A 26280-nucleotide genomic window follows, 5' to 3' on the forward strand; every position below is an offset into this window, starting at 1 on the left:
TAAACGTTAGTAGCATATGCATCTGTTTACTCAGTTTGTCAAAACTGCATTGGTAAGAGTCTTCTTGAAGTTGAAGCACTTTGGGAAAGCCTCAGCCTAACTATCTGTTAGACACTTAAAGAGGCATGGTTAAAGATCGCATGACAAGGGGTTGAGAAGGAAGCTTAATCAAGTGGCTCTCATGTAACCGTCAGCATGGCTGACCGATTATCCCAAGGCATACCTGCATTTCAGAAACTTTGTACCCTTTCTAGAATATCGACAGGTGTGCCATGTATCCATCCTGTGTAATTGGAGAAGCTTCTCCCCCATTTCACAATGTTTTCTCTGTAATTGCCATACCAGATATACGACTGAAATAGTCCTCCTTGAGTTGCCTTAAGGGCCCCGCAACTAATCCAAAGTCAACAAACTATTTCAAAACACCTGGTCCAATAAGCTCATCAGTCCTTTGAAGAGAATTCTTCTTTCTTCTCCAAAGTGAGAAGAGATCTTAAAAGCAAATCGAGATCCCTTAAAGGCAGGACAGTTCACATACCATGGTATTGAATGCAGCGTTCCAAGTAAACGTGTTCTCTTGGCAGAGGGGAACCCAATCCAGCCTTGAAAAAAACGTATTTTTAATAACAGTATCCATTTCCCGAGGTGGAGTTTCGTTTCAGCCCAATGATGCATCAAATGTTGGTTTTTGGCTCAACACATTGATCCCACCTTCCTACTCTATCCTGAAATGTGTTCCTTTTCATGAGTTTCTTAGCTTTAATTACATATTTCGATTACAATCCTCAAGTCCTTAACACCTTCACTTAGTGAAAACCAAGAAGCAAGCAATTGTCAGCTGGATGCCATACCAGCATTTCTGATTGCAAGCGGATGCTTTTGAGACCTTCTGCTAAGTAGGCAAAGGTAGGGAATCTTAGATGTGCCCAGCATCCAATGTTCCAATCCTCTATCCTCTTTGAAATGACCCGGAGAGTCAAGGAATGCTTGCCACTTAACTTGGTGAAGTTTCATGCTACCCAAATCTAGAGAGGCCATTTAGAAAGACTTCAAGTGTCATCATTTCAACTTATGGTCCTTGCTGTCAAATTGGCAACAGATATAAGGTCTTTTTGGATCTCTAAGAAACCTAGGGACTGCAGAAGGTTTACACTTCAGAATGCAAGAAGCTTAAGGCAGCTTCCATACCAGATATCAGTTCAGTACTAGCTATTTGCCAGATCATCAGGACCTGCAATCCATGGAGGCCAATTCTCTCCAGAGGAGGAAGTATTGAATAGGTAAGTGCTTCCCTTTCAGTGAAATAGAGCTCATTTACACATCAACTCGGCAGTTGATGTCAATTGCCTTATCCCTAAAAGTGGCCCAAATCTGGAGAATGCACCTGAAAGGGGTGCGTTGGGGAAGCACATTTGAGTTTCCCAGAGCCACAACACTTTCACACAAAACAAACGCAAAAGTACATGCAAAAAAGAAACTCTCAGTCCTGAGGACCAAAGCAAAGGGTGAGGATGAACAACATCCTCAGTGTTTTCGAACTACGTTCCCTCATTTTAACAACAAAACGACAAACAACATGCAAATTGAAAGATAGGGAATCACGACCACAGTTGTCAAGCCTACTGACCTGGGAAGCAGAAAGAGCCAAAAAGTAAAAAGCAAAGAAATTAGGAAAAGTTCAATTTGATTCATGAACTTCCACATGTCTCCTGGAAATATGCTCGTTTTCTCAGGGTCACAATGATGAAAACCAAAAGGATTTCACTGAGCAAACTTTCTCTAACTGAATATTTTACATAGACTGGTTTGGAGATATGAAAATGATTCATTTGATGCCATGTTTCACCAGAATCTGTAGAATATGATGGCCATGCAATGTAAAAAAATAAAAAAAGTACTTGCTTGTCCCTTAGCGGACTACAAGATGGACTAGAGCTCTGCTGATCACAGCAGGTGTTATCCAATAGCAGAGAGACAAATGCAATGCCAAAAGGTCTCTCAGGATCGCAGTTCCCAGGCACCAAAGGGCAGATTCCTACCCATTGGAAAGGGAATATGTCAACCAATGTTCCACCACAGCTGAAACACAACGCAGGAGGGAACGATACCTAGTGTGATCATATGCAAGCTCCGTTACTGACCAAAGACGTCTCAAGTACTCAATGCAAGTGCTGTTTCACACACATACAATGTACGAATCACAAACAGGATCCCACAAACCAAAGCACAGACTGCCGTGATTAACACCACATTGACACACACAAACACATGAAGAACAAATAAACACTCCAATCACAAAGACAGAAAGCCAGAGAAGGCATTTTGTCAACTTCCACTTCCACTCCCACATGGAGGCCCCCAGTTCTCAAGAGGGAATGGACTCTGAGGGGCTCACATCCGCTAAGGGGAGCAGCCCAGTTGGAGTAGAACTATTTCCCAGCCTGTGCAAGCTGGAGCCACTTACCCCCAAATGACATGAACTGTATACCGTTGCTCTGGACATGTCTCCAAGACAAGCAGCCTCGTGCTGTAGGGCAGCCACTGCATATCAGGGAGAATCCCTGCCAGTATCCTGGAGCCAAATGTACTCTGGCATGTGCTGAAAACTTGAAATGGCGACGCCCCAGATCGAGATCAACACACCATGGGCACACACCTCCTGGCTGGCTCGCTATAATTGGTAACCAGTGGCCAGGATGTGTGTCCGACGCACAGTGAGGCCAAGCAACAGCAAAACATTGGACTTTGGAGCCGAGAAATATTTGTTGTTGAGACATTCAAGGAAATGGGTGGCTTATTCCGGGTAATCCCCAACCTTGAAAGCTTTTAGCAAAGCCCTCTTAGAGGTAAGGTGATGGAGGGGTGTGGCTGTTCGTTGAAAACTTCTCCCTGCCCGATCCTTTGTTCTTGAGGACAGGTCATAGTCAGGTCTCAATGTTCCTATCAATCTCCAGCAAACAAATGTCACTCTCTGGGTGACAAGAAAGGGCAAGGTCCCAAGGCACAAGGCTCACCCTCTGAGGTCCAGACCCACCTAAGAGAAAGGGGTCCCTGGGAGGGGTGGTGGTCCTCCTGCCATGGAGGGTTTGTCCAGGAGCTGGTCTGGGTCCTCCCACCAGTGCCCATGCCTCACAGAGGAGGCAGCTCTGCCTTGGTGGCTCCCTCAGGGCCAGGTCCCAGACCCTTGCTAGCTGGCATCACTGAGGGAGCCGTATGCATATGACCCAACAGGTCTTAATGCTCCTCAGGCCACCCAAACAGTGGCGGTCAGGTACCCCAGACTGTGAGCCATACCCTTAGGGTCACAGTGGCGGTGTGTTGTAGAGGTTCAACACTGCCTCAAGGCCTGGTCTGGGCCAGTGGGCATTCATGGCCTTGGCTCTGGAGCCCTGCAGGACACACCCCCAGCCTGTTCTCTGGGCCCCCATCACACCAGCTGGCCCAAGGCCGTGTGAGCAGAAGAATGCTGGGGAGAAGACTGGCACTTGCCTCTTACCTCACGCTCCAGGTCTGAAGGGGCAGCACTCCACTGACTGCTGCCTAAAAAAGGGCCCCCACTAAAGATGGCTGACAGACAGTGGCTTGCTTGGGGCAGGGGCCCACTACACTGCCCACCAATGGCTGAGCAGGGTGGTCACAGTGGCATTAGTGGTCTCCTGGTAACCATTTCATGGTAACGGGGCAGTGGGTCACAGTGCACAGCAAGGGCTGCCTGGGAAGAGCTGCATTCAGCTGGCTATGGTACAATTCCCCCTTTTCTTTGGTCCTCTGCAACCCTGAGGAGAATATGTGGGTATGATTTGGCTAGAGTGTTTAATCATAAACTCCGCAGCGGATCTCTGTTTTAGGGGACTTGCTTTCAACCTCCATTCCTGGTTCATCTTTTCCCAAGTCTTTCAGGGAATGGGGTGACGACCACTCTAGCTACGTCCTGCTGCACGAAAGCAAAGCCCTACAGTGCATTCTGAGTTGGAAGCAATGCCACGTTGCAAGTCTTGATCCAAGTCTTATATAAACTTGTATAAGGAATCCAGGAGAATAAGCCTGAAAAGCAGCGTGAGGGTGGCACTCTGGGGGAGACGTTCTGGCAGGGAATCCAGACACACAGAAGCAGAAGGGAAGAAATTGTTGTAAGTTGTTAGGAAGTTGAGGGGAAGAGCTTCCCTTAACGGGAGAACACAGATCAAAATCAGCATTATTGCAAAGCAAATCCATAAACGTTAGTAGCATATGCATCTGTTTACTCAGTTTGTCAAAACTGCATTGGTAAGAGTCTTCTTGAAGTTGAAGCACTTTGGGAAAGCCTCAGCCTAACTATCTGTTAGACACTTAAAGAGGCATGGTTAAAGATCGGATGACAAGGGGTTGAGAAGGAAGCTTAATCAAGTGGCTCTCATGTAACCGTCAGCATGGCTGACCGATTATCCCAAGGCATACCTGCATTTCAGAAACTTTGTACCCTTTCTAGAATATCGACAGGTGTGCCATGTATCCATCCTGTGTAATTGGAGAAGCTTCTCCCCCATTTCACAATGTTTTCTCTGTAATTGCCATACCAGATATACGACTGAAATAGTCCTCCTTGAGTTGCCTTAAGGGCCCCGCAACTAATCCAAAGTTAACAAACTATTTCAAAACACCTGGTCCAATAAGCTCATCAGTCCTTTGAAGAGAATTCTTCTTTCTTCTCCAAAGTGAGAAGAGATCTTAAAAGCAAATAGAGATCCCTTAAAGGCAGGACAGTTCACATACCATGGTATTGAAAGCAGCGTTCCAAGTAAACGTGTTCTCTTGGCAGAGGGGAACCCAATCCAGCCTTGAAAAAAACGTATTTTTAATAACAGTATCCATTTCCCGAGGTGGAGTTTCGTTTCAGCCCAATGATGCATCAAATGTTGGTTTTTGGCTCAACACATTGATCCCACCTTCCTACTCTATGCTGAAATGTGTTCCTTTTCATGAGTTTCTTAGCTTTAATTACATATTTCGATTACAATCCTCAAGTCCTTAACACCTTCACTTATTGAAAACCAAGAAGCAAGCAATTGTCAGCTGGATGTCATACCAGCATTTCTGATTGCAAGCGGATGCTTTTGAGACCTTCTGCTAAGTAGGCAAAGGTAGGGAATCTTAGATGTGCCCAGCATCCAATGTTCCAATCCTCTATCCTCTTTGAAATGACCCGGAGAGTCAAGGAATGCTTGGCACTTAACTTGGTGAAGTTTCATGCTACCCAAATCTAGAGAGGCCATTTAGAAAGACTTCAAGTGTCATCATTTCAACTTATGGTCCTTGCTGTCAAATTGGCAACAGATATAAGGTCTTTTTGGATCTCTAAGAAACCTAGGGACTGCAGAAGGTTTACACTTCAGAATGCAAGAAGCTTAAGGCAGCTTCCATACCAGATATCAGTTCAGTACTAGCTATTTGCCAGATCATCAGGACCTGAAATCCATGGAGGCCAATTCTCTCCAGAGGAGGAAGTATTGAATAGGTAAGTGCTTCCCTTTCAGTGAAATAGAGCTCATTTACACATCAACTCGGCAGTTGATGTCAATTGCCTTATCCCTAAAAGTGGCCCAAATCTGGAGAATGCACCTGAAAGGGGTGCGTTGGGGAAGCACATTTGAGTTTCCCAGAGCCACAACACTTTCACACAAAACAAACGCAAAAGTACATGCAAAAAAGAAACTCTCAGTCCTGAGGACCAAAGCAAAGGGTGAGGATGAACAACATCCTCAGTGTTTTCGAACTACGTTCCCTCATTTTAACAACAAAACGACAAACAACATGCAAATTGAAAGGTAGGGAATCAGGACCACAGTTGTCATGCCTACTGACCTGGGAAGCAGAAAGAGCCAAAAAGGAAAAAGCAAAGAAATTAGGAAAAGTTCAATTTGCTTCATGAACTTCCACATGTCTCCTGGAAATATGCTCGTTTTCTCAGGGTCACAATGATGAAAACCAAAAGGATTTCACTGAGCAAACTTTCTCTAACTGAATATTTTACATAGACTGGTTTTGGAGATATGAAAATGAGTCATTTGATGCCATGTTTCACCAGAATCTGTAGAATATGATGGCCATGCAATGTAAAAAAAAAAAAAAAGTACTTGCTTGTACCTTAGCGGACTACAAGATGGACTAGAGCTCTGCTGATCACAGCAGGTGTTATCCAATAGCAGAGAGACAAATGCAATGCCAAAAGGTCTCTCAGGATCGCAGTTCCCAGGCACCAAAGGGCAGATTCCTACCCATTGGAAAGGGAATATGTCAACCAATGTTCCACCACAGCTGAAACACAACGCAGGAGGGAACGATACCTAGTGTGATCATATGCAAGCTCCGTTACTGACCAAAGACGTCTCAAGTACTCAATGCAAGTGCTGTTTCACACACCTACAATGTACGAATCACAAACAGGATCCCACAAACCACAGCACAGACTGCCGTGATTAACACCACATTGACACACACAAACACATGAAGAACAAATAAACACTCCAATCACAAAGACAGAAAGCCAGAGAAGGCATTTTGTCAACTTCCACTTCCACTCCCACATGGAGGCCCCCAGTTCTCAAGAGGGAATGGACTCAGAGGGGCTCACATCCGCTAAGGGGAGCAGCCCAGTTGGAGTAGACCTATTTCCCAGCCTGTGCAAGCTGGAGCGACTTACCCCCAAATGACATGAACTGTATACCGTTGCTCTGGACATGTCTCCAAGACAAGCAGCCTCGTGCTGTAGGGCAGCCACTGCATATCAGGGAGAATCCCTGCCAGTATCCTGGAGCCAAATGTACTCTGGCATGTGCTGAAAACTTTAAATGGCGACGCCCCAGATCGAGATCAACACACCATGGGCACACACCTCCTGGCTGGCTCGCTATAATTGGTAACCAGAGGCCAGGATGTGTGTCCGACGCACAGTGAGGCCAAGCAACAGCAAAACATTGGACTTTGGAGCCGAGAAATATTTGTTGTTGAGACATTCAAGGAAATGGGTGGCTTATGCCGGGTAATCCCCAACCTTGAAAGCTTTTAGCAAAGCCCTCTTAGAGGTAAGGTGATGGAGGGGTGTGGCTGTTCGTTGAATACTTCTCCCTGCCCGATCCTTTGTTCTTGAGGACAGGTCATAGTCAGGTCTCAATGTTCCTATCAATCTCCAGCAAACAAATGTCACTCTCTGGGTGACAAGAAAGGGCAAGGTCCCAAGGCACAAGGCTCACCCTCTGAGGTCCAGACCCACCTAAGAGAAAGGGGTCCCTGGGAGGGGTGGTGGTCCTCCTGCCATGGAGGGTTTGTCCAGGAGCTGGTCTGGGTCCTCCCACCAGTGCCCATGCCTCACAGAGGAGGCAGCTCTGCCTTGGTGGCTCCCTCAGGGCCAGGTCCCAGACCCTTGCTAGCTGTCATCACTGAGGGAGCCGTATGCATATGAACCAACAGGTCTTAATGCTCCTCAGGCCACCCAAACAGTGGCGGTCAGGTACCCCAGACTGTGAGCCATACCCTTAGGGTCACAGTGGCGGTGTGTGGTAGAGGTTCAACACTGCCTCAAGGCCTGGTCTGGGCCAGTGGGCATTCATGGCCTTGGCTCTGGAGCCCTGCAGGACACACCGCCAGCCTGTTCTCTGGGCCCCCCATCACACCAGCTGGCCCAAGGCCGTGTGAGCAGAAGAATGCTGGGGAGAAGACTGGCACTTGCCTCTTACCTCACGCTCCAGGTCTGAAGGGGCAGCACTCCACTGACTGCTGCCTAAAAAAGGGCCCCCACTAAAGATGGCTGACAGACAGTGGCTTGCTTGGGGCAGGGGCCCACTACACTGCCCACCAATGGCTGAGCAGGGTGGTCACAGTGGCATTAGTGGTCTCCTGGTAACCATTGCCTGGTAACGGGGCAGTGGGTCACAGTGCACAGCAAGGGCTGCCTGGGAAGGGCTGCATTCAGCTGGCTATGGTACAATTCCCCCTTTTCTTTGGTCCTCTGCAACCCTGAGGAGAATATGTGGGTATGATTTGGCTAGAGTGGTTAATCATAAACTCCGCAGCGGATCTCTGTTTTAGGAGACTTGCTTTCAACCTCCATTCCTGGTTCATCCTTTCCCAAGTCTTTCAGGGAATGGGGTGACGACCACTCTAGCTACGTCCTGCTGCACGAAAACAAAGCCCTACAGTGCATTCTGAGTTGGAAGCAATGCCACGTTGCAAGTCTTGATCCAAGTCTTATATAAACTTGTATAAGGAATCCAGGAGAATAAGCCTGAAAAGCAGCGTGAGGGTGGCACTCTGGGGGAGACGTTCTGGCAGGGAATCCAGACACGCAGAAGCAGAAGGGAAGAAATTGTTGTAAGTTGTTAGGAAGTTGAGGGGAAGAGCTTCCCTTAACGGGAGAACACAGATCAAAATCAGCATTATTGCAAAGCAAATCCATAAACGTTAGTAGCATATGCATCTGTTTACTCAGTTTGTCAAAACTGCATTGGTAAGAGTCTTCTTGAAGTTGAAGCACTTTGGGAAAGCCTCAGCCTAACTATCTGTTAGACACTTAAAGAGGCATGGTTAAAGATCGGATGACAAGGGGTTGAGAAGGAAGCTTAATCAAGTGGCTCTCATGTAACCGTCAGCATGGCTGACCGATTATCCCAAGGCATACCTGCATTTCAGAAACTTTGTACCCTTTCTAGAATATCGACAGGTGTGCCATGTATCCATCCTGTGTAATTGGAGAAGCTTCTCCCCCATTTCACAATGTTTTCTCTGTAATTGCCATACCAGATATACGACTGAAATAGTCCTCCTTGAGTTGCCTTAAGGGCCCCGCAACTAATCCAAAGTTAACAAACTATTTCAAAACACCTGGTCCAATAAGCTCATCAGTCCTTTGAAGAGAATTCTTCTTTCTTCTCCAAAGTGAGAAGAGATCTTAAAAGCAAATAGAGATCCCTTAAAGGCAGGACAGTTCACATACCATGTTATTGAAAGCAGCGTTCCAAGTAAACGTGTTCTCTTGGCAGAGGGGAACCCAATCCAGCCTTGAGAAAAACGTATTTTTAATAACAGTATCCATTTCCCGAGGTGGAGTTTCGTTTCAGCCCAATGATGCATCAAATGTTGGTTTTTGGCTCAACACATTTATCCCACCTTCCTACTCTATGCTGAAATGTGTTCCTTTTCATGAGTTTCTTAGCTTTAATTACATATTTCGATTACAATCCTCAAGTCCTTAACACCTTCACTTAGTGAAAACCAAGAAGCAAGCAATTGTCAGCTGGATGTCATACCAGCATTTCTGATTGCAAGCGGATGCTTTTGAGACCTTCTGCTAAGTAGGCAAAGGTAGGGAATCTTAGATGTGCCCAGCATCCAATGTTCCAATCCTCTATCCTCTTTGAAATGACCCGGAGAGTCAAGGAATGCTTGCCACTTAACTTGGTGAAGTTTCATGCTACCCAAATCTAGAGAGGCCATTTAGAAAGACTTCAAGTGTCATCATTTCAACTTATGGTCCTTGCTGTCAAATTGGCAACAGATATAAGGTCTTTTTGGATCTCTAAGAAACCTAGGGACTGCAGAAGGTTTACACTTCAGAATGCAAGAAGCTTAAGGCAGCTTCCATACCAGATATCAGTTCAGTACTAGCTATTTGCCAGATCATCAGGACCTGCAATCCATGGAGGCCAATTCTCTCCAGAGGAGGAAGTATTGAATAGGTAAGTGCTTCCCTTTCAGTGAAATAGAGCTCATTTACACATCAACTCGGCAGTTGATGTCAATTGCCTTATCCCTAAAAGTGGCCCAAATCTGGAGAATGCACCTGAAAGGGGTGCGTTGGGGAAGCACATTTGAGATTCCCAGAGCCACAACACTTTCACACAAAACAAACGCAAAAGTACATGCAAAAAAGAAACTCTCAGTCCTGAGGACCAAAGCAAAGGGTGAGGATGAACAACATCCTCAGTGTTTTCGAACTACGTTCCCCCATTTTAACAACAAAACGACAAACAACATGCAAATTGAAAGATAGGGAATCACGACCACAGTTGTCATGCCTACTGACCTGGGAAGCAGAAAGAGCCAAAAAGGAAAAAGCAAAGAAATTAGGAAAAGTTCAATTTGCTTCATGAACTTCCACATGTCTCCTGGAAATATGCTCGTTTTCTCAGGGTCACAATGATGAAAACCAAAAGGATTTCACTGAGCAAACTTTCTCTAACTGAATATTTTACATAGACTGGTTTTGGAGATATGAAAATGATTCATTTGATGCCATGTTTCACCAGAATCTGTAGAATATGATGGCCATGCAATGTAAAAAAATAAAAAAAGTACTTGCTTGTCCCTTAGCGGACTACAAGATGGACTAGAGCTCTGCTGATCACAGCAGGTGTTATCCAATAGCAGAGAGACAAATGCAATGCCAAAAGGTCTCTCAGGATCGCAGTTCCCAGGCACCAAAGGGCAGATTCCTACCCATTGGAAAGGGAATATGTCAACCAATGTTCCACCACAGCTGAAACACAACGCAGGAGGGAACGATACCTAGTGTGATCATATGCAAGCTCCGTTACTGACCAAAGACGTCTCAAGTACTCAATGCAAGTGCTGTTTCACACACCTACAATGTACGAATCACAAACAGGATCCCACAAACCAAAGCACAGACTGCCGTGATTAACACCACATTGACACACACAAACACATGAAGAACAAATAAACACTCCAATCACAAAGACAGAAAGCCAGAGAAGGCATTTTGTCAACTTCCACTTCCACTCCCACATGGAGGCCCCCAGTTCTCAAGAGGGAATGGACTCAGAGGGGCTCACATCCGCTAAGGGGAGCAGCCCAGTTGGAGTAGAACTATTTCCCAGCCTGTGCAAGCTGGAGCGACTTACCCCCAAATGACATGAACTGTATACCGTTGCTCTGGACATGTCTCCAAGACAAGCAGCCTCGTGCTGTAGGGCAGCCACTGCATATCAGGGAGAATCCCTGCCAGTATCCTGGAGCCAAATGTACTCTGGCATGTGCTGAAAACTTGAAATGGCGACGCCCCAGATCGAGATCAACACACCATGGGCACACACCTCCTGGCTGGCTCGCTATAATTGGTAACCAGTGGCCAGGATGTGTGTCCGACGCACAGTGAGGCCAAGCAACAGCAAAACATTGGACTTTGGAGCTGAGAAATATTTGTTGTTGAGACATTCAAGGAAATGGGTGGCTTATTCCGGGTAATCCCCAACCTTGAAAGCTTTTAGCAAAGCCCTCTTAGAGGTAAGGTGATGGAGGGGTGTGGCTGTTCGTTGAAAACTTCTCCCTGCCCGATCCTTTGTTCTTGAGGACAGGTCATAGTCAGGTCTCAATGTTCCTATCAATCTCCAGCAAACAAATGTCACTCTCTGGGTGACAAGAAAGGGCAAGGTCCCAAGGCACAAGGCTCACCCTCTGAGGTCCAGACCCACCTAAGAGAAAGGGGTCCCTGGGAGGGGTGGTGGTCCTCCTGCCATGGAGGGTTTGTCCAGGAGCTGGTCTGGGTCCTCCCACCAGTGCCCATGCCTCACAGAGGAGGCAGCTCTGCCTTGGTGGCTCCCTCAGGGCCAGGTCCCAGACCCTTGCTAGCTGGCATCACTGAGGGAGCCGTATGCATATGACCCAACAGGTCTTAATGCTCCTCAGGCCACCCAAACAGTGGCGGTCAGGTACCCCAGACTGTGAGCCATACCCTTAGGGTCACAGTGGCGGTGTGTTGTAGAGGTTCAACACTGCCTCAAGGCCTGGTCTGGGCCAGTGGGCATTCATGGCCTTGGCTCTGGAGCCCTGCAGGACACACCCCCAGCCTGTTCTCTGGGCCCCCATCACACCAGCTGGCCCAAGGCCGTGTGAGCAGAAGAATGCTGGGGAGAAGACTGGCACTTGCCTCTTACCTCACGCTCCAGGTCTGAAGGGGCAGCACTCCACTGACTGCTGCCTAAAAAAGGGCCCCCACTAAAGATGGCTGACAGACAGTGGCTTGCTTGGGGCAGGGGCCCACTACACTGCCCACCAATGGCTGAGCAGGGTGGTCACAGTGGCATTAGTGGTCTCCTGGTAACCATTTCATGGTAACGGGGCAGTGGGTCACAGTGCACAGCAAGGGCTGCCTGGGAAGAGCTGCATTCAGCTGGCTATGGTACAATTCCCCCTTTTCTTTGGTCCTCTGCAACCCTGAGGAGAATATGTGGGTATGATTTGGCTAGAGTGGTTAATCATAAACTCCGCAGCGGATCTCTGTTTTAGGGGACTTGCTTTCAACCTCCATTCCTGGTTCATCTTTTCCCAAGTCTTTCAGGGAATGGGGTGACGACCACTCTAGCTACGTCCTGCTGCACGAAAGCAAAGCCCTACAGTGCATTCTGAGTTGGAAGCAATGCCACGTTGCAAGTCTTGATCCAAGTCTTATATAAACTTGTATAAGGAATCCAGGAGAATAAGCCTGAAAAGCAGCGTGAGGGTGGCACTCTGGGGGAGACGTTCTGGCAGGGAATCCAGACACACAGAAGCAGAAGGGAAGAAATTGTTGTAAGTTGTTAGGAAGTTGAGGGGAAGAGCTTCCCTTAACGGGAGAACACAGATCAAAATCAGCATTATTGCAAAGCAAATCCATAAACGTTAGTAGCATATGCATCTGTTTACTCAGTTTGTCAAAACTGCATTGGTAAGAGTCTTCTTGAAGTTGAAGCACTTTGGGAAAGCCTCAGCCTAACTATCTGTTAGACACTTAAAGAGGCATGGTTAAAGATCGGATGACAAGGGGTTGAGAAGGAAGCTTAATCAAGTGGCTCTCATGTAACCGTCAGCATGGCTGACCGATTATCCCAAGGCATACCTGCATTTCAGAAACTTTGTACCCTTTCTAGAATATCGACAGGTGTGCCATGTATCCATCCTGTGTAATTGGAGAAGCTTCTCCCCCATTTCACAATGTTTTCTCTGTAATTGCCATACCAGATATACGACTGAAATAGTCCTCCTTGAGTTGCCTTAAGGGCCCCGCAACTAATCCAAAGTTAACAAACTATTTCAAAACACCTGGTCCAATAAGCTCATCAGTCCTTTGAAGAGAATTCTTCTTTCTTCTCCAAAGTGAGAAGAGATCTTAAAAGCAAATAGAGATCCCTTAAAGGCAGGACAGTTCACATACCATGGTATTGAAAGCAGCGTTCCAAGTAAACGTGTTCTCTTGGCAGAGGGGAACCCAATCCAGCCTTGAAAAAAACGTATTTTTAATAACAGTATCCATTTCCCGAGGTGGAGTTTCGTTTCAGCCCAATGATGCATCAAATGTTGGTTTTTGGCTCAACACATTGATCCCACCTTCCTACTCTATGCTGAAATGTGTTCCTTTTCATGAGTTTCTTAGCTTTAATTACATATTTCGATTACAATCCTCAAGTCCTTAACACCTTCACTTATTGAAAACCAAGAAGCAAGCAATTGTCAGCTGGATGTCATACCAGCATTTCTGATTGCAAGCGGATGCTTTTGAGACCTTCTGCTAAGTAGGCAAAGGTAGGGAATCTTAGATGTGCCCAGCATCCAATGTTCCAATCCTCTATCCTCTTTGAAATGACCCGGAGAGTCAAGGAATGCTTGGCACTTAACTTGGTGAAGTTTCATGCTACCCAAATCTAGAGAGGCCATTTAGAAAGACTTCAAGTGTCATCATTTCAACTTATGGTCCTTGCTGTCAAATTGGCAACAGATATAAGGTCTTTTTGGATCTCTAAGAAACCTAGGGACTGCAGAAGGTTTACACTTCAGAATGCAAGAAGCTTAAGGCAGCTTCCATACCAGATATCAGTTCAGTACTAGCTATTTGCCAGATCATCAGGACCTGAAATCCATGGAGGCCAATTCTCTCCAGAGGAGGAAGTATTGAATAGGTAAGTGCTTCCCTTTCAGTGAAATAGAGCTCATTTACACATCAACTTGGCAGTTGATGTCAATTGCCTTATCCCTAAAAGTGGCCCAAATCTGGAGAATGCACCTGAAAGGGGTGCGTTGGGGAAGCACATTTGAGTTTCCCAGAGCCACAACACTTTCACACAAAACAAACGCAAAAGTACATGCAAAAAAGAAACTCTCAGTCCTGAGGACCAAAGCAAAGGGTGAGGATGAACAACATCCTCAGTGTTTTCGAACTACGTTCCCTCATTTTAACAACAAAACGACAAACAACATGCAAATTGAAAGGTAGGGAATCAGGACCACAGTTGTCATGCCTACTGACCTGGGAAGCAGAAAGAGCCAAAAAGGAAAAAGCAAAGAAATTAGGAAAAGTTCAATTTGCTTCATGAACTTCCACATGTCTCCTGGAAATATGCTCGTTTTCTCAGGGTCACAATGATGAAAACCAAAAGGATTTCACTGAGCAAACTTTCTCTAACTGAATATTTTACATAGACTGGTTTTGGAGATATGAAAATGAGTCATTTGATGCCATGTTTCACCAGAATCTGTAGAATATGATGGCCATGCAATGTAAAAAAAAAAAAAAAGTACTTGCTTGTACCTTAGCGGACTACAAGATGGACTAGAGCTCTGCTGATCACAGCAGGTGTTATCCAATAGCAGAGAGACAAATGCAATGCCAAAAGGTCTCTCAGGATCGCAGTTCCCAGGCACCAAAGGGCAGATTCCTACCCATTGGAAAGGGAATATGTCAACCAATGTTCCACCACAGCTGAAACACAACGCAGGAGGGAACGATACCTAGTGTGATCATATGCAAGCTCCGTTACTGACCAAAGACGTCTCAAGTACTCAATGCAAGTGCTGTTTCACACACCTACAATGTACGAATCACAAACAGGATCCCACAAACCACAGCACAGACTGCCGTGATTAACACCACATTGACACACACAAACACATGAAGAACAAATAAACACTCCAATCACAAAGACAGAAAGCCAGAGAAGGCATTTTGTCAACTTCCACTTCCACTCCCACATGGAGGCCCCCAGTTCTCAAGAGGGAATGGACTCAGAGGGGCTCACATCCGCTAAGGGGAGCAGCCCAGTTGGAGTAGACCTATTTCCCAGCCTGTGCAAGCTGGAGCGACTTACCCCCAAATGACATGAACTGTATACCATTGCTCTGGACATGTCTCCAAGACAAGCAGCCTCGTGCTGTAGGGCAGCCACTGCATATCAGGGAGAATCCCTGCCAGTATCCTGGAGCCAAATGTACTCTGGCATGTGCTGAAAACTTTAAATGGCGACGCCCCAGATCGAGATCAACACACCATGGGCACACACCTCCTGGCTGGCTCGCTATAATTGGTAACCAGAGGCCAGGATGTGTGTCCGACGCACAGTGAGGCCAAGCAACAGCAAAACATTGGACTTTGGAGCTGAGAAATATTTGTTGTTGAGACATTCAAGGAAATGGGTGGCTTATGCCGGGTAATCCCCAACCTTGAAAGCTTTTAGCAAAGCCCTCTTAGAGGTAAGGTGATGGAGGGGTGTGGCTGTTCGTTGAATACTTCTCCCTGCCCGATCCTTTGTTCTTGAGGACAGGTCATAGTCAGGTCTCAATGTTCCTATCAATCTCCAGCAAACAAATGTCACTCTCTGGGTGACAAGAAAGGGCAAGGTCCCAAGGCACAAGGCTCACCCTCTGAGGTCCAGACCCACCTAAGAGAAAGGGGTCCCTGGGAGGGGTGGTGGTCCTCCTGCCATGGAGGGTTTGTCCAGGAGCTGGTCTGGGTCCTCCCACCAGTGCCCATGCCTCACAGAGGAGGCAGCTCTGCCTTGGTGGCTCCCTCAGGGCCAGGTCCCAGACCCTTGCTAGCTGGCATCACTGAGGGAGCCGTATGCATATGAACCAACAGGTCTTAATGCTCCTCAGGCCACCCAAACAGTGGCGGTCAGGTACCCCAGACTGTGAGCCATACCCTTAGGGTCACAGTGGCGGTGTGTGGTAGAGGTTCAACACTGCCTCAAGGCCTGGTCGGGGCCAGTGGGCATTCATGGCCTTGGCTCTGGAGCCCTGCAGGACACACCGCCAGCCTGTTCTCTGGGCCCCCCATCACACCAGCTGGCCCAAGGCCGTGTGAGCAGAAGAATGCTGGGGAGAAGACTGGCACTTGCCTCTTACCTCACGCTCCAGGTCTGAAGGGGCAGCACTCCACTGACTGCTGCCTAAAAAAGGGCCCCCACTAAAGATGGCTGACAGACAGTGGCTTGCTTGGGGCAGGGGCCCACTACACTGCCCACCAATGGCTGAGCAGGGTGGTCACAGTGGCATTAGTGGTCTCCTGGTAACCATTGCCTGGTAACGGGGCAGTGGGTCACAGTGCACAGCAAGGGCTGCCTGGGAAGGGCTGCATTCAGCTGGCTATGGTACAATTCCCCCTTTTCTTTGGTCCTCTGCAACCCTGAGGAGAATATGTGGGTATGATTTGGCTAGAGTGGTTAATCATAAACTCCGCAGCGGATCTCTGTTTTAGGAGACTTGCTTTCAACCTCCATTCCTGGTTCATCCTTTCCCAAGTCTTTCAGGGAATGGGGTGACGACCACTCTAGCTACGTCCTGCTGCACGAAAACAAAGCCCTACAGTGCATTCTGAGTTGGAAGCAATGCCACGTTGCAAGTCTTGATCCAAGTCTTATATAAACTTGTATAAGGAATCCAGGAGAATAAGCCTGAAAAGCAGCGTGAGGGTGGCACTCTGGGGGAGACGTTCTGGCAGGGAATCCAGACACGCAGAAGCAGAAGGGAAGAAATTGTTGTAAGTTGTTAGGAAGTTGAGGGGAAGAGCTTCCCTTAACGGGAGAACACAGATCAAAATCAGCATTATTGCAAAGCAAATCCATAAACGTTAGTAGCATATGCATCTGTTTACTCAGTTTGTCAAAACTGCATTGGTAAGAGTCTTCTTGAAGTTGAAGCACTTTGGGAAAGCCTCAGCCTAACTATCTGTTAGACACTTAAAGAGGCATGGTTAAAGATCGGATGACAAGGGGTTGAGAAGGAAGCTTAATCAAGTGGCTCTCATGTAACCGTCAGCATGGCTGACCGATTATCCCAAGGCATACCTGCATTTCAGAAACTTTGTACCCTTTCTAGAATATCGACAGGTGTGCCATGTATCCATCCTGTGTAATTGGAGAAGCTTCTCCCCCATTTCACAATGTTTTCTCTGTAATTGCCATACCAGATATACGACTGAAATAGTCCTCCTTGAGTTGCCTTAAGGGCCCCGCAACTAATCCAAAGTTAACAAACTATTTCAAAACACCTGGTCCAATAAGCTCATCAGTCCTTTGAAGAGAATTCTTCTTTCTTCTCCAAAGTGAGAAGAGATCTTAAAAGCAAATAGAGATCCCTTAAAGGCAGGACAGTTCACATACCATGTTATTGAATGCAGCGTTCCAAGTAAACGTGTTCTCTTGGCAGAGGGGAACCCAATCCAGCCTTGAGAAAAACGTATTTTTAATAACAGTATCCATTTCCCGAGGTGGAGTTTCGTTTCAGCCCAATGATGCATCAAATGTTGGTTTTTGGCTCAACACATTTATCCCACCTTCCTACTCTATGCTGAAATGTGTTCCTTTTCATGAGTTTCTTAGCTTTAATTACATATTTCGATTACAATCCTCAAGTCCTTAACACCTTCACTTAGTGAAAACCAAGAAGCAAGCAATTGTCAGCTGGATGTCATACCAGCATTTCTGATTGCAAGCGGATGCTTTTGAGACCTTCTGCTAAGTAGGCAAAGGTAGGGAATCTTAGATGTGCCCAGCATCCAATGTTCCAATCCTCTATCCTCTTTGAAATGACCCGGAGAGTCAAGGAATGCTTGCCACTTAACTTGGTGAAGTTTCATGCTACCCAAATCTAGAGAGGCCATTTAGAAAGACTTCAAGTGTCATCATTTCAACTTATGGTCCTTGCTGTCAAATTGGCAACAGATATAAGGTCTTTTTGGATCTCTAAGAAACCTAGGGACTGCAGAAGGTTTACACTTCAGAATGCAAGAAGCTTAAGGCAGCTTCCATACCAGATATCAGTTCAGTACTAGCTATTTGCCAGATCATCAGGACCTGAAATCCATGGAGGCCAATTCTCTCCAGAGGAGGAAGTATTGAATAGGTAAGTGCTTCCCTTTCAGTGAAATAGAGCTCATTTACACATCAACTCGGCAGTTGATGTCAATTGCCTTATCCCTAAAAGTGGCCCAAATCTGGAGAATGCACCTGAAAGGGGTGCGTTGGGGAAGCACATTTGAGATTCCCAGAGCCACAACACTTTCACACAAAACAAACGCAAAAGTACATGCAAAAAAGAAACTCTCAGTCCTGAGGACCAAAGCAAAGGGTGAGGATGAACAACATCCTCAGTGTTTTCGAACTACGTTCCCCCATTTTAACAACAAAACGACAAACAACATGCAAATTGAAAGATAGGGAATCACGACCACAGTTGTCATGCCTACTGACCTGGGAAGCAGAAAGAGCCAAAAAGGAAAAAGCAAAGAAATTAGGAAAAGTTCAATTTGCTTCATGAACTTCCACATGTCTCCTGGAAATATGCTCGTTTTCTCAGGGTCACAATGATGAAAACCAAAAGGATTTCACTGAGCAAACTTTCTCTAACTGAATATTTTACATAGACTGGTTTTGGAGATATGAAAATGATTCATTTGATGCCATGTTTCACCAGAATCTGTAGAATATGATGGCCATGCAATGTAAAAAAAAAAAAAAAGTACTTGCTTGTACCTTAGCAGACTACAAGATGGACTAGAGCTCTGCTGATCACAGCAGGTGTTATCCAATAGCAGAGAGACAAATGCAATGCCAAAAGGTCTCTCAGGATCGCAGTTCCCAGGCACCAAAGGGCAGATTCCTACCCATTGGAAAGGGAATATGTCAACCAATGTTCCACCACAGCTGAAACACAACGCAGGAGGGAACGATACCTAGTGTGATCATATGCAAGCTCCGTTACTGACCAAAGACGTCTCAAGTACTCAATGCAAGTGCTGTTTCACACACCTACAATGTACGAATCACAAACAGGATCCCACAAACCACAGCACAGACTGCCGTGATTAACACCACATTGACACACACAAACACATGAAGAACAAATAAACACTCCAATCACAAAGACAGAAAGCCAGAGAAGGCATTTTGTCAACTTCCACTTCCACTCCCACATGGAGGCCCCCAGTTCTCAAGAGGGAATGGACTCAGAGGGGCTCACATCCGCTAAGGGGAGCAGCCCAGTTGGAGTAGACCTATTTCCCAGCCTGTGCAAGCTGGAGCGACTTACCCCCAAATGACATGAACTGTATACCGTTGCTCTGGACATGTCTCCAAGACAAGCAGCCTCGTGCTGTAGGGCAGCCACTGCATATCAGGGAGAATCCCTGCCAGTATCCTGGAGCCAAATGTACTCTGGCATGTGCTGGGAACTTTAAATGGCGACGCCCCTGATCGAGATCAGCACACCATGGGCACACACCTCCTGGCTGGCTCGCTATAATTGGTAACCAAAGGCCAGGATGTGTGCCCGACGCACAGTGAGGCCAAGCAACAGCAAAACATTGGACTTTGGAGCCGAGAAATATTTGTTGTTGAGACATTCAAGGAAATGGGTGGCTTATGTCGGGTAATCCCCAACTTTGAAAGTTTTTAGCAAAGCCCTCTTAGAGGTAAGGTGATGGAGGGGTGTGGCTGTTCGTTGAAAACTTCTCCCTGCCCGATCCTTTGTTCTTGAGGACAGGTCATAGTCAGGTCTCAATGTTCCTATCAATCTCCAGCCAACAAATGTCACTCTCTGGGTGACAAGAAAGGGCAAGGTCCCAAGGCACAAGGCTCACCCTCTGAGGTCCAGACCCACCTAAGAGAAAGGGGTCCCTGGGAGGGGTGGTGGTCCTCCTGCCATGGAGGGTTTGTCCAGGAGCTGGTCTGGGTCCTCCCACCAGTGCCCATGCCTCACAGAGGAGGCAGCTCTGCCTTGGTGGCTCCCTCAGGGCCAGGTCCCAGACCCTTGCTAGCTGTCATCACTGAGGGAGCCGTATGCATATGACCCAACAGGTCTTAATGCTCCTCAGGCCACCCAAACAGTGGCGGTCAGGTACCCCAGACTGTGAGCCATACCCTTAGGGTCACAGGGGCGGTGTGTGGTAGAGGTTCAACACTGCCTCAAGGCCTGGTCGGGGCCAGTGGGCATTCATGGCCTTGGCTCTGGAGCCCTGCATGACACACCCCCAGCCTGTTCTCTGGGAACCCCATCACACCAGCTGGCCCAAGGCCGTGTGAGCAGAAGAATGCTGGGGAGAAGACTGGCACTTGCCTCTTACCTCACGCTCCAGGTCTGAAGGGGCAGCACTCCACTGACTGCTGCCTAAAAAAGGGCCCCCACTAAAGATGGCTGACAGACAGTGGCTTGCTTGGGGCAGGGGCCCACTACACTGCCCACCAATGGCTGAGCAGGGTGGTCACAGTGGCATTAGTGGTCTCCTGGTAACCATTGCCTGGTAACGGGGCAGTGGGTCACAGTGCACAGCAAGGGCTGCCTGGGAAGGGCTGCATTCAGCTGGCTATGGTACAATTCCCCCTTTTCTTTGGTCCTCTGCAACCCTGAGGAGAATATGTGGGTATGATTTGGCTAGAGTGGTTAATCATAAACTCCGCAGCGGATCTCTGTTTTAGGGGACTTGCTTTCAACCTCCATTCCTGGTTCATCCTTTCCCAAGTCTTTCAGGGAATGGGGTGACGACCACTCTAGCTACGTCCTGCTGCACGAAAACAAAGCCCTACAGTGCATTCTGAGTTGGAAGCAATGCCACGTTGCAAGTCTTGATCCAAGTCTTATATAAACTTGTATAAGGAATCCAGGAGAATAAGCCTGAAAAGCAGCGTGAGGGTGGCACTCTGGGGGAGACGTTCTGGCAGGGAATCCAGACACGCAGAAGCAGAAGGGAAGAAATTGTTGTAAGTTGTTAGGAAGTTGAGGGGAAGAGCTTCCCTTAACGGGAGAACACAGATCAAAATCAGCATTATTGCAAAGCAAATCCATAAACGTTAGTAGCATATGCATCTGTTTACTCAGTTTGTCAAAACTGCATTGGTAAGAGTCTTCTTGAAGTTGAAGCACTTTGGGAAAGCCTCAGCCTAACTATCTGTTAGACACTTAAAGAGGCATGGTTAAAGATCGGATGACAAGGGGTTGAGAAGGAAGCTTAATCAAGTGGCTCTCATGTAACCGTCAGCATGGCTGACCGATTATCCCAAGGCATACCTGCATTTCAGAAACTTTGTACCCTTTCTAGAATATCGACAGGTGTGCCATGTATCCATCCTGTGTAATTGGAGAAGCTTCTCCCCCATTTCACAATGTTTTCTCTGTAATTGCCATACCAGATATACGACTGAAATAGTCCTCCTTGAGTTGCCTTAAGGGCCCCGCAACTAATCCAAAGTTAACAAACTATTTCAAAACACCTGGTCCAATAAGCTCATCAGTCCTTTGAAGAGAATTCTTCTTTCTTCTCCAAAGTGAGAAGAGATCTTAAAAGCAAATAGAGATCCCTTAAAGGCAGGACAGTTCACATACCATGTTATTGAATGCAGCGTTCCAAGTAAACGTGTTCTCTTGGCAGAGGGGAACCCAATCCAGCCTTGAGAAAAACGTATTTTTAATAACAGTATCCATTTCCCGAGGTGGAGTTTCGTTTCAGCCCAATGATGCATCAAATGTTGGTTTTTGGCTCAACACATTTATCCCACCTTCCTACTCTATGCTGAAATGTGTTCCTTTTCATGAGTTTCTTAGCTTTAATTACATATTTCGATTACAATCCTCAAGTCCTTAACACCTTCACTTAGTGAAAACCAAGAAGCAAGCAATTGTCAGCTGGATGTCATACCAGCATTTCTGATTGCAAGCGGATGCTTTTGAGACCTTCTGCTAAGTAGGCAAAGGTAGGGAATCTTAGATGTGCCCAGCATCCAATGTTCCAATCCTCTATCCTCTTTGAAATGACCCGGAGAGTCAAGGAATGCTTGCCACTTAACTTGGTGAAGTTTCATGCTACCCAAATCTAGAGAGGCCATTTAGAAAGACTTCAAGTGTCATCATTTCAACTTATGGTCCTTGCTGTCAAATTGGCAACAGATATAAGGTCTTTTTGGATCTCTAAGAAACCTAGGGACTGCAGAAGGTTTACACTTCAGAATGCAAGAAGCTTAAGGCAGCTTCCATACCAGATATCAGTTCAGTACTAGCTATTTGCCAGATCATCAGGACCTGAAATCCATGGAGGCCAATTCTCTCCAGAGGAGGAAGTATTGAATAGGTAAGTGCTTCCCTTTCAGTGAAATAGAGCTCATTTACACATCAACTCGGCAGTTGATGTCAATTGCCTTATCCCTAAAAGTGGCCCAAATCTGGAGAATGCACCTGAAAGGGGTGCGTTGGGGAAGCACATTTGAGATTCCCAGAGCCACAACACTTTCACACAAAACAAACGCAAAAGTACATGCAAAAAAGAAACTCTCAGTCCTGAGGACCAAAGCAAAGGGTGAGGATGAACAACATCCTCAGTGTTTTCGAACTACGTTCCCCCATTTTAACAACAAAACGACAAACAACATGCAAATTGAAAGATAGGGAATCACGACCACAGTTGTCATGCCTACTGACCTGGGAAGCAGAAAGAGCCAAAAAGGAAAAAGCAAAGAAATTAGGAAAAGTTCAATTTGCTTCATGAACTTCCACATGTCTCCTGGAAATATGCTCGTTTTCTCAGGGTCACAATGATGAAAACCAAAAGGATTTCACTGAGCAAACTTTCTCTAACTGAATATTTTACATAGACTGGTTTTGGAGATATGAAAATGATTCATTTGATGCCATGTTTCACCAGAATCTGTAGAATATGATGGCCATGCAATGTAAAAAAAAAAAAAAAGTACTTGCTTGTACCTTAGCAGACTACAAGATGGACTAGAGCTCTGCTGATCACAGCAGGTGTTATCCAATAGCAGAGAGACAAATGCAATGCCAAAAGGTCTCTCAGGATCGCAGTTCCCAGGCACCAAAGGGCAGATTCCTACCCATTGGAAAGGGAATATGTCAACCAATGTTCCACCACAGCTGAAACACAACGCAGGAGGGAACGATACCTAGTGTGATCATATGCAAGCTCCGTTACTGACCAAAGACGTCTCAAGTACTCAATGCAAGTGCTGTTTCACACACCTACAATGTACGAATCACAAACAGGATCCCACAAACCACAGCACAGACTGCCGTGATTAACACCACATTGACACACACAAACACATGAAGAACAAATAAACACTCCAATCACAAAGACAGAAAGCCAGAGAAGGCATTTTGTCAACTTCCACTTCCACTCCCACATGGAGGCCCCCAGTTCTCAAGAGGGAATGGACTCAGAGGGGCTCACATCCGCTAAGGGGAGCAGCCCAGTTGGAGTAGACCTATTTCCCAGCCTGTGCAAGCTGGAGCGACTTACCCCCAAATGACATGAACTGTATACCGTTGCTCTGGACATGTCTCCAAGACAAGCAGCCTCGTGCTGTAGGGCAGCCACTGCATATCAGGGAGAATCCCTGCCAGTATCCTGGAGCCAAATGTACTCTGGCATGTGCTGGGAACTTTAAATGGCGACGCCCCTGATCGAGATCAGCACACCATGGGCACACACCTCCTGGCTGGCTCGCTATAATTGGTAACCAAAGGCCAGGATGTGTGCCCGACGCACAGTGAGGCCAAGCAACAGCAAAACATTGGACTTTGGAGCCGAGAAATATTTGTTGTTGAGACATTCAAGGAAATGGGTGGCTTATGTCGGGTAATCCCCAACTTTGAAAGTTTTTAGCAAAGCCCTCTTAGAGGTAAGGTGATGGAGGGGTGTGGCTGTTCGTTGAAAACTTCTCCCTGCCCGATCCTTTGTTCTTGAGGACAGGTCATAGTCAGGTCTCAATGTTCCTATCAATCTCCAGCCAACAAATGTCACTCTCTGGGTGACAAGAAAGGGCAAGGTCCCAAGGCACAAGGCTCACCCTCTGAGGTCCAGACCCACCTAAGAGAAAGGGGTCCCTGGGAGGGGTGGTGGTCCTCCTGCCATGGAGGGTTTGTCCAGGAGCTGGTCTGGGTCCTCCCACCAGTGCCCATGCCTCACAGAGGAGGCAGCTCTGCCTTGGTGGCTCCCTCAGGGCCAGGTCCCAGACCCTTGCTAGCTGTCATCACTGAGGGAGCCGTATGCATATGACCCAACAGGTCTTAATGCTCCTCAGGCCACCCAAACAGTGGCGGTCAGGTACCCCAGACTGTGAGCCATACCCTTAGGGTCACAGGGGCGGTGTGTGGTAGAGGTTCAACACTGCCTCAAGGCCTGGTCGGGGCCAGTGGGCATTCATGGCCTTGGCTCTGGAGCCCTGCATGACACACCCCCAGCCTGTTCTCTGGGAACCCCATCACACCAGCTGGCCCAAGGCCGTGTGAGCAGAAGAATGCTGGGGAGAAGACTGGCACTTGCCTCTTACCTCACGCTCCAGGTCTGAAGGGGCAGCACTCCACTGACTGCTGCCTAAAAAAGGGCCCCCACTAAAGATGGCTGACAGACAGTGGCTTGCTTGGGGCAGGGGCCCACTACACTGCCCACCAATGGCTGAGCAGGGTGGTCACAGTGGCATTAGTGGTCTCCTGGTAACCATTGCCTGGTAACGGGGCAGTGGGTCACAGTGCACAGCAAGGGCTGCCTGGGAAGGGCTGCATTCAGCTGGCTATGGTACAATTCCCCCTTTTCTTTGGTCCTCTGCAACCCTGAGGAGAATATGTGGGTATGATTTGGATAGAGTGGTTAATCATAAACTCCGCAGCGGATCTCTGTTTTAGGGGACTTGCTTGCAACCTCCATTCCTGGTTCATCTTTTCCCAAGTCTTTCAGGGAATGGGGTGACGACCACTCTAGCTACGTCCTGCTGCACGAAAGCAAAGCCCTACAGTGCATTCTGAGTTGGAAGCAATGCCACGTTGCAAGTCTTGATCCAAGTCTTATATAAACTTGTATAAGGAATCCAGGAGAATAAGCCTGAAAAGCAGCGTGAGGGTGGCACTCTGGGGGAGACGTTCTGGCAGGGAATCCAGACACGCAGAAGCAGAAGGGAAGAAATTGTTGTAAGTTGTTAGGAAGTTGAGGGGAAGAGCTTCCCTTAACGGGAGAACACAGATCAAAATCAGCATTATTGCAAAGCAAATCCATAAACGTTAGTAGCATATGCATCTGTTTACTCAGTTTGTCAAAACTGCATTGGTAAGAGTCTTCTTGAAGTTGAAGCACTTTGGGAAAGCCTCAGCCTAACTATCTGTTAGACACTTAAAGAGGCATGGTTAAAGATCGGATGACAAGGGGTTGAGAAGGAAGCTTAATCAAGTGGCTCTCATGTAACCGTCAGCATGGCTGACCGATTATCCCAAGGCATACCTGCATTTCAGAAACTTTGTACCCTTTCTAGAATATCGACAGGTGTGCCATGTATCCATCCTGTGTAATTGGAGAAGCTTCTCCCCCATTTCACAATGTTTTCTCTGTAATTGCCATACCAGATATACGACTGAAATAGTCCTCCTTGAGTTGCCTTAAGGGCCCCGCAACTAATCCAAAGTTAACAAACTATTTCAAAACACCTGGTCCAATAAGCTCATCAGTCCTTTGAAGAGAATTCTTCTTTCTTCTCCAAAGTGAGAAGAGATCTTAAAAGCAAATAGAGATCCCTTAAAGGCAGGACAGTTCACATACCATGTTATTGAATGCAGCGTTCCAAGTAAACGTGTTCTCTTGGCAGAGGGGAACCCAATCCAGCCTTGAGAAAAACGTATTTTTAATAACAGTATCCATTTCCCGAGGTGGAGTTTCGTTTCAGCCCAATGATGCATCAAATGTTGGTTTTTGGCTCAACACATTTATCCCACCTTCCTACTCTATGCTGAAATGTGTTCCTTTTCATGAGTTTCTTAGCTTTAATTACATATTTCGATTACAATCCTCAAGTCCTTAACACCTTCACTTAGTGAAAACCAAGAAGCAAGCAATTGTCAGCTGGATGTCATACCAGCATTTCTGATTGCAAGCGGATGCTTTTGAGACCTTCTGCTAAGTAGGCAAAGGTAGGGAATCTTAGATGTGCCCAGCATCCAATGTTCCAATCCTCTATCCTCTTTGAAATGACCCGGAGAGTCAAGGAATGC

Source organism: Hippopotamus amphibius, chromosome 10 (assembly GCF_030028045.1).
Source record: "Hippopotamus amphibius kiboko isolate mHipAmp2 chromosome 10, mHipAmp2.hap2, whole genome shotgun sequence".
NCBI classification, from domain to species: Eukaryota; Metazoa; Chordata; class Mammalia; order Artiodactyla; family Hippopotamidae; genus Hippopotamus; species Hippopotamus amphibius.